An 18879-nucleotide genomic window follows, 5' to 3' on the forward strand; every position below is an offset into this window, starting at 1 on the left:
GAAGGGCCTGTGTCTGTGCTGTATAACTCTATGATCCTAGTGCTGGGGACAGGGGTTCAATTAATAAATTGCATTAATTAATAAAATCTGCAATTGGAAGCTAATATCAGTAATGGTGTTCCTAGCAAACTATCATCGATTGCTGTAAAAACCCACCTGGTTCACTATAGTGCCCTTTAGCGAAGGAAATCTGCCATCCCTATCTGGTCTGGCCTACGTGGCCACAGATCCACAGCAATGTGGTTGACTCTTAATTGCCCTCTGGAATGCTGGTCAGATGGGCTGATCAGTGGCAAATGGAATTTAATCCGGATAAGTGTGAAGTGATGCACTTGGGCAGGACAAACAAGGCACGGGAATACACAATGAGTGGTAGGACCCTGGGAAGTACCGAGGATCAGAGGGACCTTGGTGTGCATGTCCACCGGTCCCTTAAGGTAGTGGGACAGGTAGATAAGGTGGTTAAGAAGGCATATGGGATACTTGCCTTCATTAGCCCAGACATAGAATGTAAGAGCAGGGAGGTTATGCTGGAACTGTATAAAACGCTGGTTAAGCCACAGCTAGAGTATTGCGTGCAGTTCTGGAATCCACGTTATAGAAAGGATGTGATTGCACTAGAGAGAGAGCAGAGGAGATTTACCAGGATGTTGCCTGGGCTGGAGGGTTTTAGCTATGAGGAGAGATTGGATAGACTGGGGTTATTTTCCCTGGAGCAGAGGAGATTGAGGGGGGACATGATTGAGGTGTATAAAATTATGAGGGGCATAGATAGGGTAGACAGGAAGGAAGTTTTCCCCTTGGTGGAGGGATCAATAACCAGGGGACATAGATTTAAGGTAAGGAGCAGGATGTTCAGAGAGGATGTGAGGAAGAATTCTTTTCACCCAGAGGGTGGTGGGAATCTGGAACTCACTGCCTGAAAGGGTGGTAGAGGCAGAAACCCTCATAACGTTTAAGAAGTATTTGGATGTGCCCTTGCGATGCCATAGCATACAAGGCTATGGGCCTAAAGCTGGAAAATGGGATTAGAATAGTTAGGTACTTGTTTGACCAACGCAGACTCGATGGGCCAAAGGGCCTTTTTCTGTGCTGTAGACCTCAATGACTCTGTGACTCTAAATGGCTGAGCAAGCAACTCCATTGAACCAAACCAAACTGATAAGCAAAAACCAGGTGGACTGCAGCAGTTCAAGAAGGTGACTCACCATCACCTTCTCAAGGTCAGTTAGGGATGGGCAATAAACGCTGGCCTAGCCAGTGATGCCCACATCCCATGAAAGAATATATACTTAAAAAAATCCTTACAATCTCTAACACAGCCAAGCATGCTGCCTCCCATCACCTGAGGTATAGTTTTATTTATTATACACATACACAGCAGGCAACAGTGCATTTATACAATGTCAGCTTTGACTCTGTGAGTAGAGCTCTAAGTCAGAAAGTGGTGAGTTCAAGTCCCACTTTCGAACCTGAGTATAAAAATCCAAGCTGGTCCTCCAGTGTAGTACTGAGCAAATGTTTCACTGTCATGAGTGCCATTTTTTCAAATCGAGGCCCTACTTGCTCTCTCTAGATGAATGTGAAAGATCCTATGACACTATTTTGAAGAATAGCTGGGGAGTTACCCCTGATGTCCTGGCCAATATTAATCCCTCAATCGACACCACGAAAAAGGAAACAGGTTATCTGGTCATTATCATGTTGCTGTTTGTGGGATCTTGCTGTGCATAAATGAATGGCTGCATTTCCGACATTGTAATAGTACATTAAACTTCCAAAAGTATTTAATTAAAGCGCTTTGGATTGTTCTGAGGTCGTGAAAGGCACTAGATAAATGCAAGTATTTCTTCCTGTACACACACATACACACAAGTTTAGCTTGCACCATTAGTACTGATGTGCTATCCTGCAATGCAATCAGAGGCTCACCACCATGGGATGGTAGGAAAAGAGGCTAACTGATGCATTGTGCTGTCATTAGCTGCATAGCTGAATCTGATTCTTCCATGCTGTGATATAACCCTCTTTGGGGAAGAAAAGGAGCTCTATTTTAGCCGCATTCGAGCCACAAGTGCCTATCTTCCACGATCTGAAGTATTCAAGTGCCAATGTCAGAGCATCTTTACACTGCCAGTATCTCCAGGCATTTTCATACGCCCTGGCCTGACATTCCTTTTGTTAGGATTTCTGTCAGGTACACAACTGCTGCTATATCCGATTCCTCAACGATTTCTGGAAACAAGACACCAAAGCCATTGCTTTCAATATAAATGTGGATTTTGCACTTTGTTTCCAATGGAGACCTTAATTACTGAAGTTGTTAAGGTTTTCCTTGGGTTTCCACTGCCTGGAAAACAACTGAAGGTATGATATGATCTGTTGGGTTCAGATGACTGAAGTTGTCAAATTCTGTTTTCACTACATATGATAATTGACTTTTTACTAGAGTTTTGGGAATCAAATTCCTCTAACCTATTCCAGGCCTATTGGATTATGATAAACCACTGGATCAAATTCCAGGATTGCAGGATTTTTACTAGCACTTTAGGAGTTCACGTTCAATGATTCCAGACATTTGTCTGTGCAAATGACTCCTACACTAGCCACTCCCTCCCTCCTCCTCTCCCCCTCCCCCATACCTCCTCTAGCCCTCCAGTTTTTTGACCTGGCAAAGGCTAGGAACTGTACTTACTTTTTTTTTGGAAAAATATACTTTATTTATAAAATATCTGGAAGAATATACCAAACCATTTCAAAAACACCAACACAAAGGTACAATCAGATTCAACTTTTACAACATATCACGAAATGCATCAATACAATAAATGAATATTACAATCATTTGCAGACATGCATTTTGAGCTGTACAGCCCTAGGGGTCTATACAGTTCTCAACCCCTCGGTGCACTGTGGCAGAAAGGTCTTAGACAGCGACCCTTCCCCATTGCATCGTTGTGGCGGCTGCCCCAAGCTTTAGTGTGTCCCTCAGCACGTAGTCCTGGACTTTGGAATGTGCCAGTCTGCAACACTCGGTCGGGGACAACTCTTTGCGCTGGAAAACCAACAAGTTTCGGGCAGACCAAAGAGCGTCTTTCACCGAGTTGATGATCCTCCAGCTGCAGCTGATGTTTGTCTCGGTGTGTGTCCCTGGGAACAGCCCGTAGAGCACAGAGTCCTGTGTCACAGAACTGTTCAGGATGAACCTCAACAGAAACCACTGCATCTCTCTCCAGACCTTCTTTGCAAAGGCATATTCCACAAGGAGGTGAACAATGGTCTCGTCCCCACCACAGCCACCTCGAGGGCAATGTGCAGAGGGGGTGAGACTCCTGGCTTGTAGGAAGGATCTTACAGGGAGGGCCTTTCCCACCACCAGCCAAGCTACGTCTTGGTGCTTGTTGGAAAGTTCTGGTGATGAGGCATTCTGCCAAATGCCTTTGACAGTCTGCTTGGGGAACCATCCCACAGGATCCACCCTCTCCTTTTCCCTCAGGGCCTCTAGGATGTTACGTGCCGACCTCTGCCTGATGGACTTGTGGTCAAAGTTGTTTCTCTGCATAAATTTTTCCACGAGGGACAGGTGGTACAGCACTGTCCAACTACTTGGAGTGTTCTGCAGCAGCGTGGCCAGACCCATCCTTCACAACACTGGGGACAGTTAGAACCTCAGCACGTAGTGACACTTGGTGTTTGTGTACCGAGGGTCTACGCACCGCACAATGCAGCCACACACAAAGGTGGCCATCAGTATGAGGGCGATGTTGGGCATGTTTTTCCCCCCTTTATCTAGAGGCTTGTACATTGTGTCCCTGTGGACACGATCCATTTTCAACCTCCAGATGAAGTGAAAGATGGCTCGGGTGATCGCCATCGCGCAGGAGTGTGGAATGAGCCAGACCTGTGTCACGTACAACAACAGCGAGAGTGCCTCACACCTGATGACCGGGTTCTTACCCGCAATGGAGAGGGAGCGTCGTTCCCACATGGCCCAGTTTTCTTTTCACCATAGACACTCGCTCCTTCCAGTTTCTAACACATGCCCCGGTCCCTCCGAACCATATCCCCAGCACCTTCAGGCCGTCAGCCCTGACGGTGAAGGGGACAAAGGATCGGTCAGTCCAGTTCCCAAAGAACATGGCCTTGCTCTTCCCATGATTTACCTTGGCTCCCGAGGCCAGTTCGAACTGGTCGCAGATGTGGATCAGTCTGCGCACCGACAGCAGGTCCGAGCAGAGGATGGCGACATTGTCCATGTACAGGGAGGCTTTGACCTGAGTGCCTCCGCTGCCTGGGATCATCACTCCTCTTATGCCCGGATCCTTCCTGATGGACTCAGCAAAGGGTTCTATGCAACACACAAACAGGACAGGGGAGAGAGGGCAGCCCTGCCTGACTCCAAATTTAATCGGAAAGTAATCTGATTCCCACCCATTGATTGAGATTGCGCTACTGATGTTAGTGTAGAGCAGTTGGATCCAATTGCGAATTCCCTCCCCAAACCCCATTTTGGAGAGCATATCCACCATGTAGGTGTGCGATATTCTGTCAAAGGCCTTCTCCTGATCCAGGCTGATGAGGCAGGTATCCACACCCCTGTCCTGTACATAGGCAATCATATCCCTGAGCAGCTCGAGGCTGTCAGAGATCTTCCTGCCCGGCACAGTGCAGGTCTGGTCAGGGTGGATCACCAGTTCCAGACCGGACTTGACCCGATTGGCGATGACCTTGGACAGAATCTTTTAGTCCACATTCTACAGTAAAATGGGTCGCCAATTTCTAATTTCCTCCCTTTCCCCCTTGTGTTTGTAGATGAGGGTGATGATGCCTTTCCTCATGGATTCTGACATGCTGCTGGCCAGGAGCATATTCTCGTACACTTCTATCAGGTCTGGGCCAATCTAGTCCCACAGAGCCGAATACAACTCCGCCGGCAAGCCTTAGCTTCCGAAAACTGTACTTACGTACTAGGATAGGGGCATGATCTGACCAACATCGGCAGCTGAACTAACATCACAGCACCACTGATTGCAATCAGTACCACATTTCACAGAAAGGAGCTAACCCTTAGACATGCATGGAAAACAGAGATTTAAGAAGGGAGCTATTGTTACACACAAAGTTGTTAAGTTAGTTGAATGGGTTGTTGGTGAGTTTGCTGTTGTGTTCGTGGATGAGTCTGCCATGTTATGGTGGGCTTGTTGGTTGATTTACCAGTCTTATTCATTGGATTGATTGTTAAGTCGATTGCTATTATTTGTGGATCAATTTAACAGATAGGATTTGCTAATGTTAAAGGTTTTATTGTTGCTTTATGTTATAGAGTGCTTGTATCAGCCATGCTTCAGTTGGTGCAACTTGCACCTGAATCAGTAGGTCATGGGTTCAAGACTCACTCTGGACTTGAGCACAAAATCGAAGTTGATGCCCCAGAGCTGAGGGATGCTGCACTGTCGGATGTGTAGACTTTGATGAGACATTATACCGAGGCTCCATTTGCTCCCCCTCAAGTGGACTAAAAGATTCTGTGGTGCTAGTTTGAAGAAGACGAGAGTTCTGGTCAATATTTATCACTGATGTAGACTATGTGGACACAGCTGCTGCCACAGTTCCTAAATTACGGAAGTAACTTCACTTCAAAGCATTTCATTAGCTATAAAACAATTTTTCAGTGTTCTGAGGTTGTGAGAGGTGTTATATCAACGCAAGTCTTTTCTTTCCTTTGATAACTTTGCTGACATTATCTGTAATTTATTGATACTATTTGTGAATTCCACCTATTTTTCTACCTTTATTTCTTTCGGTTAGACCTATCTTGTAAAAAAGGGGCTTCTCTTGCTTGATTGCGCCAGTTCTGACATAGAATTCAATATGATGTTAGCTCATCTGTGTAGCAGGGACCAAGCTTGGTGGTGCCCCAGGAATTCATGTTGAGCGCTGGATTGAATAAACCAGTGAGCCTATTGCATTCAGCCTGAATGAGCAGACAGAGAGATTGACGGCTTCTCCGTACCAGCCAAACCTGAATATGCTTGGCTTTCTAGGGCTAATGTCCTGAGTTTGCACTTTTGGTGAGAAGTCTCACCACATTGGAAGTCCAAGAGTTTTTTCATATATTCGTTCATGGGATGTGGGCGTCGCTGGCATGGCCAGCACTTACTACCCAACCCTAATTGCCCTTGAGTAGGTGATAGTGGGCCACCTTCTTGAACCAGTATGGTGTAGGTACACCCACAGTGCTGTTAGGGAGGGCATTCCAGGATTTTGACTCAGCGACAATGAAGGAACGGCGATATATTTCCAAGTCAAAGTAGCGAGTGGGTTGGAGGGGAACTTCCAGATGGTGGTGTTCCCATGCTGCCTCTGTCCTCTAGATGGCAGAGGTCATGGGTTTGGAAGGTACGATCGAAGAAGCCTTGGCGAGTTCCTGCAGTGTGTCTTGTAGATGACGCATCCTGCTGCCATTATTTTTAACAATTTCAATTAATAATCAGAAAAATCCCACATCTCTCACATCCAAAATTCCAATTTGCAATCCTGGCAGGCATGGAGCAAGAAATTAGAAAATTATCCCTTAGATATCTGGACTTCAAGAGTGTCCTATCTGTGACAAATAATTAAAACAATTTACTTGGCGAAAGGCTAATCATCAGTTTGTGAAAGGTTTTAGGAGTATAAACATGTAAAGCTGAGATTCCTTTGTCCAGGAGATGCTAACCTAGTTATTTTAAATTCCCTTAAAATAGTGGAGAGGGAAATTCACACAAATACCGTAAACTGTTTAAAGACTAGTATTACACACTGGAATTTCACTCTTATTGTCTAATCCACATATATCACAGTCAGAAATATATGCTCTAATCTGTAGTATCCTTAAAAAGTCTCCTTAATAGCTGACAGTAAGACTGTAAAAAAAATGCTGACCATTGATATTCTCATACTAATGTGCATGCATAATTCATCAAAAATGTTAATAGCTGTCCCTCTTGAAATCAACTTGCCCTCCATCATCACTTTACATGCCAGCAATTCACGTTAAACTGCAGATTAATTTATTGTCCGTAAAACAAATTAGGTTGCCAAGGCGACTGTGAAGGAGACACTGGTTTCTAAACATCAGAGGCCTGAGTCAGCATAGTAAATGCCTTCATGAGTTAAACTGGGATTGGTTAGCTTTCTATCCCTGTAAACACTTTGAGCTCCATGGGTTTTAATATCAGGCACATTATCTGACCCTGATAGAATCATAGAATTTTACAACACAGAAGGAGGCCCATATGGCCTGTCATATCCATGCCAGCTCTCACTGTTAGAGCAACTCAGCGAGCCCCATTCCCCCGCCTTTTCCCGATAGCCCGGCAAACTTTTTCCCTTCAGATAATTATCCAATTCCCTTTCGAGAGACATGACTGCATCTACCTCCACTACACTCTCAGACAGTGTATCCCAGATCCTAATTATTCCCTGTGTAAAAATGTCTTTCATTCATATCGCCTCTAGTTCTTTTCCCAATCACCTCTGGTTCTCAGCCGTTCCACCAATGGGAGCAGTTTCTCTTTATCTACTCTGTCTCGACCCTTCATGATTTTGAACACCTCTGTCAAATCTCTGCTTAATCTTGTCTTCTCTTAATGTCTTCTCTCGTCTTGCTTATCTTCTCTCCTTCCTTCCTCTAGTGGAATTATTGTACGAGGAACTGCAGACATTTTGAACATTCTGTGTCACATCATGTCCGTATACCCACTTGTTGCCCCAACACATTACCCGTCTCTATAAACATACCTTTGATCGAGTTCTAATGCTGAAAGTTATAAAAACATAACCAGGAGAAAAAGAACAATACACTCTAATCTCTGGAATTCCCTCTCTAAACTTTTCTACACCTCACTTCTCCTTTAAGGCACTCCTTAAAAGCCATCTCTTTGACCGAGCTTTTGCTCGTTAACTCTGTGGTATGGTGAAACTTTTGCTTGATAATGCTCTTGTGATGAGTCTTGGGATGTTCTACAATGTTAAAGATGCTTTGTAAATGCAACTTGTTGTTGTTTAGAAGCCAGGAAAGAGAAGTAATGAGTGGAGATTAAACCCCTCCCCGATGTTCTGATTCAGGGTGACAGTGCCCCATCTGATACCAAAAGCCTAACTCTCCAGCCGAACTGGGCAGTCAATCATCAGCAGCGGCCTTGAATATCATGGGCTTTCCTGGCTCATGTATCAGATCGCTAAACCTGCCATGGAATTGAAAACTAGCATCGATGAAATTATCTGTCGAAGGGTCATGAGGACTTGAAACGTCAACTCTTTTCTTCTCCGCCGATGCTGCCAGACCTGCTGAGTTTTTCCAGGTAATTCTGTTCTTGTTTTCAATGAAATTATCGTTGCTTGTTGTAAAACAATGAAATCTGTCACCTTTACCAAATCTGGCCTCCATGTGACTCAGCAATGCGGATGACTCTTTAACTGCCCCATGAGTGCCAGTGGCCTAGCAAGCCACTCAGTTGAAGGGTGGGATAAGCAGCAAAAGCTGGCCTTGCAAGCCCACATCCCATGAAAGGGAGAAAAATGCCGACAGGCTCTAGGTGCTCATTATGCACCTCTATGTCAGCAATTAATCCCAAGGTTTGCCTGTGGGGTTTGGGTGTGGCAGGTGCCTGGGTAATCTCAGTGTTGTGCTTCCACACAGAAAGTGCTGAAGCTGAACAATGGCCGCTGGTTGTTACACTTCACTCGGGGGCTGAATTTTGCCTGTCAGGGTGGGGGGCAGATAAAATAGTGCAGGTGACCACCCCCACCCCCATTCCCGCTCACCTCCATAGTATGGGAGGGCGCAGGCGGGTGGTGGAATTGCCCGCCATACCTAAATGAATAGCTGTTATCAAGCCAATTGACCCTAATAATACACTGGCCACCCCATAAAACGTTTAACGTGGGCAGCTAGGCAGGAGTGGGAGGCCCGATTTTTTAACTTAAGCATTTAAAGGGAAGGAAAGGGGGGGTGTGGGGTGGTGGGTTCGACCTAGGGGAGGCTCCCTCATTCCTTCCTACCCGCTCCTTCCCTTTAACTTCCCTTAAAGCTCCTGTTCTAGTTCGTGTGATCCACAACCACAAAACATTTACTTGCGACTCGAGAGTGAGGAACTGTCCATATTATCCTGTAGCCCGTCACCTCCTTGGCTTTGTCCCTGTACAGTGCTCTGCAGGTGAGAGAGCCTCGGGAAAAGTTTCCTTTGTGGTCTTTGTGGCTCCAAAATGTGTAGTGAACCACATGGTCCCAGAGTTGGCAGTATACCCTACATGGAGTTTGCGTTAGGCACTGGAGCTTAATCCCCTGTAAACCTGACTGGAAAGGGGCAGTATCATTAAAAAAAATTGCTTTGACTCTCCCTGTGTAGTTTAGTGGATTCTCAGCCAGCCTCCTCCTCCCCGCTGCCACTTCTGCCATTTTATGCCTGTTTTATTTTCTTTTATCTAATCTGACACTTCTGAAGCCAAGGACAGCTGCATTGGTTGTCCTAGGCTCCAGCCAATTTTCTCCGGATTTTGGCCCAGGTGTTTCCTCCCCTTCCCCCCATCCCACTCCCTCTCACCGCCCACATCTCCCCCCCACAACCATCCCACTCCCTCTCACTGCCCACATCTACCCCCCCCCACCATCCCACTCCCTCTCACCGCCCACATCTCCCCCCCCGACCATCCCACTCCCTCTCACCGCCCACATCTCCCCCCCAATCCCACCGCCCACATCTACCCCCCCATCCCACTCCCTCTCACCGCCCACATCTCCCCACCCCACCATCCCACTCCCTCTCACCGCCCACATCTCCCCCCCAATCCCACACCCTCTCACCGCCCACATCTCTCCCCCCATCCCACTCCCTCTCACCGCCCACATCTCCCACATCCGACTCCCTCTCACCGCCCACATCCCCCCCCCATCTCACTCCCTCTCACCGCCCACATCCCCCCTCCATCTCACTCCCTCTCACCGCCCACATCTCCCCCCCCATCCCACTCCCTCTCACCACCCACATCTCCCCCCTCATCCCACACCCTCTCACCGCCCACATCTCTCCCCCCATCCCACTCCCTCTCACCGGCCACATCTCCCACATCCGACTCCCTCTCACCGCCCACATCCCCCCCCCATCTCACTCCCTCTCACCGCCCACATCTCCCCCCCCATCCCACTCCCTCTCACCACCCACATCTCCCCCCTCATCCCACACCCTCTCACCGCCCACATCTCTCCCCCCATCCCACTCCCTCTCACCGCCCACATCTCCCACATCCGACTCCCTCTCACCGCCCACATCCCCCCCCCATCTCACTCCCTCTCACCGCCCACATCTCCCACATCCGACTCCCTCTCACCGCCCACATCCCCCCCCCATCTCACTCCCTCTCACCGCCCACATCCCCCCCATCCCACTCCCTCTCACCGCCCACATCTCTCCCCCCATCCCACTCCCTCTCACCACCCACATCTCCCCCACCATCCCACACCCTCTCACCGCCCACATCTCTCGCCCCATCCCACTCCCTCTCAACGCCCACATCTCCCCCCATCCGACTCCCTCTCACCGCCCACATCCCCCCCCCATCTCACTCCCTCTCACCGCCCACATCCCCCCCCCATCTCACTCCCTCTCACCGCCCACATCTCTCCCCCCCATCCCACTCCCTCTCACTGCCCACATCTCCCCCCCCCACCATCCCACTCCCTCTCACTGCCCACATCTCCCCCCCCATCCCACTCCCTCTCACCGCCCACATCTCCCCCCCCACCATCCCACTCCCTCTCACTGCCCACATCTCCCCCCCCATCCCACTCCCTCTCACCGCCCACATCTCCCCCCCCCACCATCCCACACCCTCTCACCGCCCACATCCCCCCCATCCCACTCCCTCTCACTGCCCACATCCCCCCCATCCCACTCCCTCTCACTGCCACATCCCCATTCTCCCAACTTCGCACCTTCACAGTCAATGCATCAGACCAGGAACTCAAGGGTACAGGACTTCAATCCTGTCTGATATGACCCCAGCTGACTGTTTCACTGAGACTTCATGCACTTCAAGGTGATGTAGTGGTAATATTGCTAGGCTAGTAATCCAGAGGTCCAGGTAATGCTCTGGGAGGTGGGTTCAAATCCCACCATTGCCGCTGGTCGAATTTAAATTCCAATTAATAAAATTTGGAACTGAAAGCTGCTAAATGGTGACCATGAAACTATCATTGATTGTTATGCAAACCCTTTGCTAAATAGCCTTTAGCGAAGGAAATCTTCTGTCCTTGTGTGACTCCAATGTGGTTGACTCTTAACTGCCCTCAGAAATGGCCTAGCAAGCTACACAGTTCAAGGGCGCTTAGGGATGGGCAACAAATGGTCTTGCCAGTGATGCCCACATCCCATGAAAAAATAGATATTAAAAAAAATAAACACTGCCATTCATTGCCAGCACATCACCTTGGGCCAAACTCATTAATGTCATTGACACCAAATGGGAGCCGAAGCGAAAGTGACAACAGGCAATATTTTTTATTATCGATATTTATTATTTGGTAAAAGTTTAGTCGTTTTAAAAAATGCCTGGGAAACAAGACACTTAGAAAGTGAAAATGTTTGAAGCTGATGCACCTTGCCACCATAAGACTTTCCTTAAGCTTTGAAGGAGATGTGAATGCAGACAATTGGTTATGAAGGCCTGGCTGGCTGGTGCATCAATGTTGCACACTCTGGGGCTGGTTCGCATTAAGAATGCCTTTGGTATGAAGCAACATCAGCTGGCAGAGCCTGCAGACAGATGCTGCAGCTTCTGAGTCTGCTCTTCCACAGGGCAAAGTGGAGAATATTGGAGGTAAAGACCAGTTTTGAAACAGAGAGGCTTGCACTTATGTATCCCCTTTCATTATCTCTGGATGTCTGAGGTGCTTTACAGCTGCTGAAATATCTTTTGAAGTGTGATCACCATTGTAATGTAGGAAAAAGAGCCAATTTGCACGCAGTAAGCTCCCACAAGCAGCAATGAGATAATGACCAGATAATTTGTTTTGGTGATGTTGGTTGAGGGATAAATATTGGCCAGGACGCCGGAGGGGAAGGTCTCCTGCTCTTCTTCGAAATAATGCCATCTCTTGTGTCCACCTGAGAGGGCTCAAAGGAACTTGATTTCATGACTCATCTGAAAGAAGGCGCCTCTGACAGTGCAGCAGTCCCCCAGCGCTACACTGGAGTGTTAGCCTGGATTATGTACTCAAGATCTGGAGCAGGACTTGGACGCACCATCTTCTGACCCAGAGATAAGAGTGCTACCAACTGAGCTATGGGCTAGACTTAAAATGCAAAGAGAATGGCAAATGCAAAATTCAGCAGAGGAATGGAAAAAGGAGGGAAGGAACATCTAATGGCTTCTTAATAGGAAAACAGCCAGGCTATCTGCTGGGCAGGGGTGGAGGGCATAATGATCATGCTCCTAGGATCCAGGGGCTACCCAATGAGGACACAACAGCTCCCGGAACTGCAAAGGGACCCAGAGATTTGCTCAGCGAATATCAAGGTGAAATGATTAGATTATTGGCAATTCAAGAACACAAGAAGACAAGAAATAGGAGCAGGAGCCATGTACCCATCCAGCCTGCTCCACTGTTCAATACAATCATGGCTGATCTTGGGTTTCAACTCCATTTTCCAGCCTGCTCCCCATATCCCTTGATCCCCTGAGAGACCAAAAATCTGACTATCCCGGCCTCAAGTATATTCAATGATGGAGCATCCACAACCCTCTGGGGTGGAAAATTGCAAAGATTCACAAACCTTTGAGTGAAGTTATTTCTCCTGATCTCCGTCCTAAACGATTGGCCCCCCCCTATCCTGAGGCTGTGCCCCCATGGATTCCCTTGTATTTTAAAATCTCGAAGGCCTCAGGAACCCAGTAAGAAGAAGGGAAGTGAGGAGTTACACCAAGAATTGACATAAAATTCTGGTGAGTTATTAGGAAGACGACCCAGGGAGCTGTTCTCAATTCTGACCCATTCCTGAGTTAAGTGTAGGAGATGGTCAGATGAGTCTTTATTCCAGCACAGTGAACGTACAGGGCGGGCGGGGGGGAAGAATGTGTAGGGTTTTGTATTTGTGGTCTAAAGAGGGAAATGGTGAGACCGGCATGGAGGAGAAACGACCATGGTAATACTGCTTTAAATAGAGAATGGAAGCGAGAGAGAGAGAGAGAGAGAGGGAAGGAAAGAATGCCACATGAACATTACCCTCCCACTGAAAACCTTCAACAATGAGCCAACAGCTAAACTTCAAAGCAAACAGGAATCCATCATATCTGTAAGGCTTCATGTTGAAGCCTGTTTCCCTCTGTGCTGATTGACCTGGCTCTGTGGAGAGGTGGGTTTCGTGGATACTGATTGAAGTACAAGGCAGCTCCTGAGGCGTATGCAGGGTATGGTTCAGTCTGGCAATGAGTAAGACTCTGGCTGCTGCTCCACGTAGGACAGGGCCTTAACCCTGTGTAGTCCGCACTGTGATGAGCCCTCGATATTGCTGATCCACAAGAACCTGAGATTGAAAATACAATTGTTTTACCTGATTTATCAAGTTTCTTCCTTCCCTCCCCCCCCGCACCGAATCTTTTATTTTTATATATTCGTTCATGGGGTGTGGGTGTCGCTGGCTGGGCCAGCATTTATTGCCCATCCCTAGTTGCCCTTGAGAGGGTGGTGGTGAGCTGCCTCCTTGAACCGCTACAGTCCCTGTGGTGTAGGTACACCCACCGTGCTGTTAGGGAGGGGGTTCCAGGATCTTGACCCAGTGACAGTGAGGGTATGGTGAAATATTTCCAAGTCAGGATGGTGTGTGGCTTGGAGGGGAACTTGCAGGTGGTGGTGCTCCCATGTGCTTGCTGCCCTTGTCCTTCTCAGTGGTAGTGGTGACGGGTTTGGAAGGTGGAATTGGAGTCTGGGGTCTGTGAACTTGGTGTAAGGTTTCAGAATGGTCCATTTTTGGGCAGACTCCAGGCAGCATTCCAGTGTAAAACCAAAGAGCCCATATGGGTTAACTTGACAGGAGAGTGGCTGCCGTAGGTTTCAGTGGTGGAGCAGAATCAGCTGTTGGCGTGGATGGGTTACCCCTTTAACACTTAAATTATCATTGTCCCTTGGTGCAGTTCATGGCTGTGTAGTTGAATGCACTTGCAGAGTGGGGTTGGCGGGGAGGGGGGTGGGGGGGTGGGGGGAGCTTTTAAAAGTTAAATGGCCCCCACATCCATAGTAATGTTGGATGGCAGTAATAGGCTAGCGTCATCTCCTCCAGTGTTGCCATAACAATAGAGTGACCTGGATACGTTTCAGCTTCTGCCTACTCAAAATCCCATTCTGGACCCAGTACACTGGGAGAGGAAAGCCAATCCTCCAGTGCAAATACTGAAGATTGCTAGATCACGTTGCAGATTCCTGTGCCCTCCTCCAATAATGCACCTCAGTCCCAATCTCAGGAGATCATTCTCTATGCTGACGTGACGTTTTTCCCATTTTCAACGCCAGCCACTTTGTTGACGCCGGTGCCTGTGTTTGTTTTGCGCTCCAAGCCTGGATCTGGTTGGAACCCGGTTGAGGCTGCCCCAAGCTCATTTCACGTTACTCTCCTTACAAGAGCGGTGGGATCTTTTACATCCACCCAAGCAGGCAGCTGGGGCCTCGGTTTAATGAAATGCGGCACTTCTGACTGTGCAGCACTCCCTCAATACTGCACTGGAGCGTCAGCTTTGATTTCCGTGTTCAAGCCCTGGAAAGGGGCTTGAACCCAGAACTTTCTGACTCAGAAGGGACAGTGAACCATGGCCAACAAGAGGTGCAAAGTCAATGCTTAACAAGATACAGTGCAAAGCTCACACAAAAGGTGGAATTTAATCCAGGCAATGGGGATCTTGTCTCACCTCATTTGTGGAAGGTCTGCAGTTTTAAGTGCCTATCAGGCACTTAAGTGGTGAGCAGTGGGGCTTTCCCAGGGTCGAGGACCCTGGGGGGCTGAAATCCCGCCGCCTGGGAGCTGTCAGCCAATCAGAAGCTGGCAGCCGTCCGTTGCAGGCAGCACCACTGGGCAAGCAGTGGTAGCTGCCAGCATTGCACCCACCAGAGGCTCCGGGGCCTTGGGTCAGTGAGGGACCCAGGCCACAGGTGAGTGAACAGTGAATAGAGGTCATGGGGATGGGGTCACTGTCAGGGGAGGAGGGGGTTTGGAGGCAAGGGTGGCGGACGGCCCTTCTTTCCGAATAGTCGGGTCCCTTAATCAGGCACTGAGTGCCTTCGAACGAGGGACCTGCCCCTGGGAACCTGCAAAAATACCAGCGGCGGTGGGATGAGGCACTTAAGGGGGCATTAATTGTCCACTCAAGGATCTCATTTGGCGTCGGAATGGGAAGGTCATCCGGGTTTCACCGGGGAAGAGGTGGGAAGGCGGCGGTGTCTCCAGCCAGCACCCTCCTGCCCAATTAAACATCCCCTGCCTCTGAACCTGCCTCAGGGGAGGGCAGTAAATTCCACCCAATGGCACATAGGTGTCTTTGTGAGCCACATGGCAACCCTTGTGCCTCGAGGACCGTCACTTTTCCCTCAGCCCCCAAGCCAAGTGCGATGGGCTGGAGGGTCTTGTGAGAACCTACTCCTTGTGTGGAAGTTGGGTTCAAAATGTTCAAAATTCAGCCAGGCCAAGTTCATGTGTGACCAGCCACAATGTGACTGAGTCATTGTCCACTGCAGAACGATGACAACCAACCTGCTTTTTCCTGGATGCGAGTTAACCTCAAAGCTCCTTAAATAGCCTGGGAAACATGAGGCAACTTGATCAGATAGAAAACGATGAGTTATTATTAATAATGGAGCTGGTGTCTTGGACAATCTTTCATTCCACAATCAACATCACTAAAAGCTGATCATCTGGCACATTAACCTCATAATTGGTTTTTGAGCCTTTGCTGCAGCCAAAATTGGTTTGTTTTTCCACATTACAAAAGTGACCACATTGCGATGGTACTGAGTTGACAGCAAAGTGCTTTGGGATATCCGGAGACCATGAACGGTGCCATATGAATATAAGTTCTGTTGTTTATTTAGTATGTGTAGGCCTCAGAAAAAAAGCTGGTGATGACACACCAGAATTATCCTTGGCATGAAGGGAGGCAAGCACCAGTGAGAGCCTGGATAAACCCTATAGAGATGAGGAGGAGAAGGATATTTCAGTTAGTGAAGGACTTTGATAAGATTGTTAGGGAATGTCTCTTTGTTTACATAGCAGGAATCTTGAACGAGGAAAGTAGAACTAGTTAAGAACAAACCCAGGAACATTGGAACATGAGGAGACCATTGAGCACCTTGAGCCTTCTCCGCCACTCAATGAGATCGTGGCTGATCTGCGACCTAACTCCATTTTCCCCATAATCCCTTAATATCCTTGGCTAACAAAAATCTGTCTCAGGTTTAAAGTTAAAATTGATCTATCAGTACTGCCATTTGTGGGAGAGAGTTCCAAACTTCTACCACCCTCTGTGTGCAAAAATACTTCTCAACTTCCCTCCCAAAAACCTGACTCTAATCTTTAGACTATGTCCCCTAGTCCTGGACACATCAATCAGTGGAAATGAGTTCTTTCTAACCAAAATTACCGGTTTCCCTTAAAGCTCTGACCAAATCACCCTCTAATCTTCTACGTTTCAGGGAATAAAACCCCAGCTTGTGTACTAAAAGCAGAAAATGCTGGAAATACTCATCAGGTCAGTTAGCATTTGTGGAGAGAAAAACAGAGTTAACGTTTCGAGCCAGTGACCCAGCATCAGAACTGGTTTGTGTAATCAATATCTCCATTAATCGTTTTCCTATTCTTTCATGGGATGTGGGCACCACTGGCAAGGCCGACGTTCATTGTCCAAACCTAATGACCTTTGAACTGAGTGGCTTGCTAGACCATTTTAAAGGGCATCAAAGAATCAACCACATTGCTGTGGGTCTGGGATCACATGTAGGCCAGACCAGGTAAGGGATGGTAGATTTCCTTCCCTAAAGGGCATTAGTGAACTGGATGGGTTTTTAAACAGCAATCGATGATAGTTTCACAGTCACCATTACTAATGGCTGGCTTTATATTCTAGCTACCATGGTGGGATTTGAACCCATGTCCAAAGGGTATTAGCCTAGGCCTTTGGATTATTAGCCTAGTAACATTACCAGTACACAAACATCTCCCCCAAATTTAATTGAACGTTGGAGTCCTGGTAAATCAATGCTGCACTCCCAATATGTCCTTCCTAAGGTTTGGTGCCCGAAACTGAGCACAGTGCAGCAGTCCAGGTGTGGTCTAACCAGAGTTTTGTATTGTTGAAGAATGACTTTTAACTCCTTGTATACCAGCACCCCCAGATATAAAGGGCAGCATTCCATTCTTCTTAAGTTCTCTGACCCTCAGCACCATGGCCAGAGCAGGGAGGCAGGACCTAAACCCACCGCAGCCAGGACAGGGATCGTACCCCTTGCTGTTGGCACCAATCTGATTGTCCAGCCAATGGGCCTCCCAAGGAGGTTCGAGTTGCAGTGGCAACAAGCACTTTTAGGTGTACGCTGCAGTCTGGAGCTATGGTAGAGGCTCCAGCGTTCTTTCCATCACATGGGCTGACCAGGAATCTGTCCCGCTCTTACTCACCTGCCATTGGGTTTGCAGGTTGATATTCAACCTGGTTGGCCGTGTTACCAATGGGTCTTCCTTGGCCGTCAAGTCCTGCGGTGGGATTTTTCAGCTCCCTGCCCGTGGTCGGGATTTTTCAGCCCGGCCCTAAGTCCAAGGACTTTCGGCTGCCTCTCCGAAGTTTCCCTTACTGACCACGATGGTTCTTGCCACAGGCGGGACCGGAAAATCCCGGCCCTGGAACGGGGCTCGAGGCTTCTGGCTCAGAGGCCGGGCGTCCTTACCAGTATCTCATTAGCCTGATTCATTATTTTCAATGACGTTCTAATGATCTATGGACATGGGCCCCCTAAATCTCTTTGGATCCCCACAGAAAACACTTCTGCAGACTAAAGGGGATGGGAAAACGTAGGCAGCATCGTCCTGGATGATCAGCCATTGGAGTTATTTTAAAGGAAGCTGGAACTGGAATGGAAGCAGATTTAATAATATCTTTTAAAAAGGGAACTGGATAAATACTAGAACACGGGAGATTTTTTTAAGTGTTGTGGGGAGAGTGCAATTAATTGAAAATTTCTTTCAAAGCACCAACACTGGCACAATGGGCTGAATGGCCTCCTGTTCTTATGAGAATTCAAACATTAAAGAGGGACTGGGTTGCCAACCCTCCAGGATTGGCCTGGAGTCTCCAGGATGCTGCTGTGTGCAACCCTGGAGAAAAATCATCAGGACATTAAAAAAGATTGTTTTTTTTTGTCATTTTCTTTGAACATTTCTCTTTACCAGAGAGAAAAACATTGAAAATTGGGGGAGGTGTGGTGGGGAGGGTGGGGGGGCGTGTGAAAGGCTTTCTGGATGACAGGCAAGCTTTATCCAATTGGGCAAAGAGTCTTTTTGCGTTCCAATTGATGCAGGAAGGCAGCGCATCACAAGGGTGGAAGTGTTGGCCGACTAATGGCTGGAGCCTGGGGAAAGCCATGTGATGAATCCTCCAGGAATACATTGGATCACAGTTGGCAACCCTAGGATTCAGTGGACCCGCATCGCCAGTTCTCATCCTTCATTTTTATTCTAATCCATTCAGCGATTAAGAGGTTAATTACATTTTTAAAAGCAAGACAATACCAAGCAATGAACTGTATGCACAAGGAGCGGTTTGGATGGAGTGCAGTATTTCAGCCAGTTAACTTTAAAAGTAAAG

The sequence above is a fragment of the Carcharodon carcharias genome, chromosome 2, assembly GCF_017639515.1.
Source record: "Carcharodon carcharias isolate sCarCar2 chromosome 2, sCarCar2.pri, whole genome shotgun sequence".
Lineage (NCBI taxonomy): Eukaryota > Metazoa > Chordata > Chondrichthyes > Lamniformes > Lamnidae > Carcharodon > Carcharodon carcharias.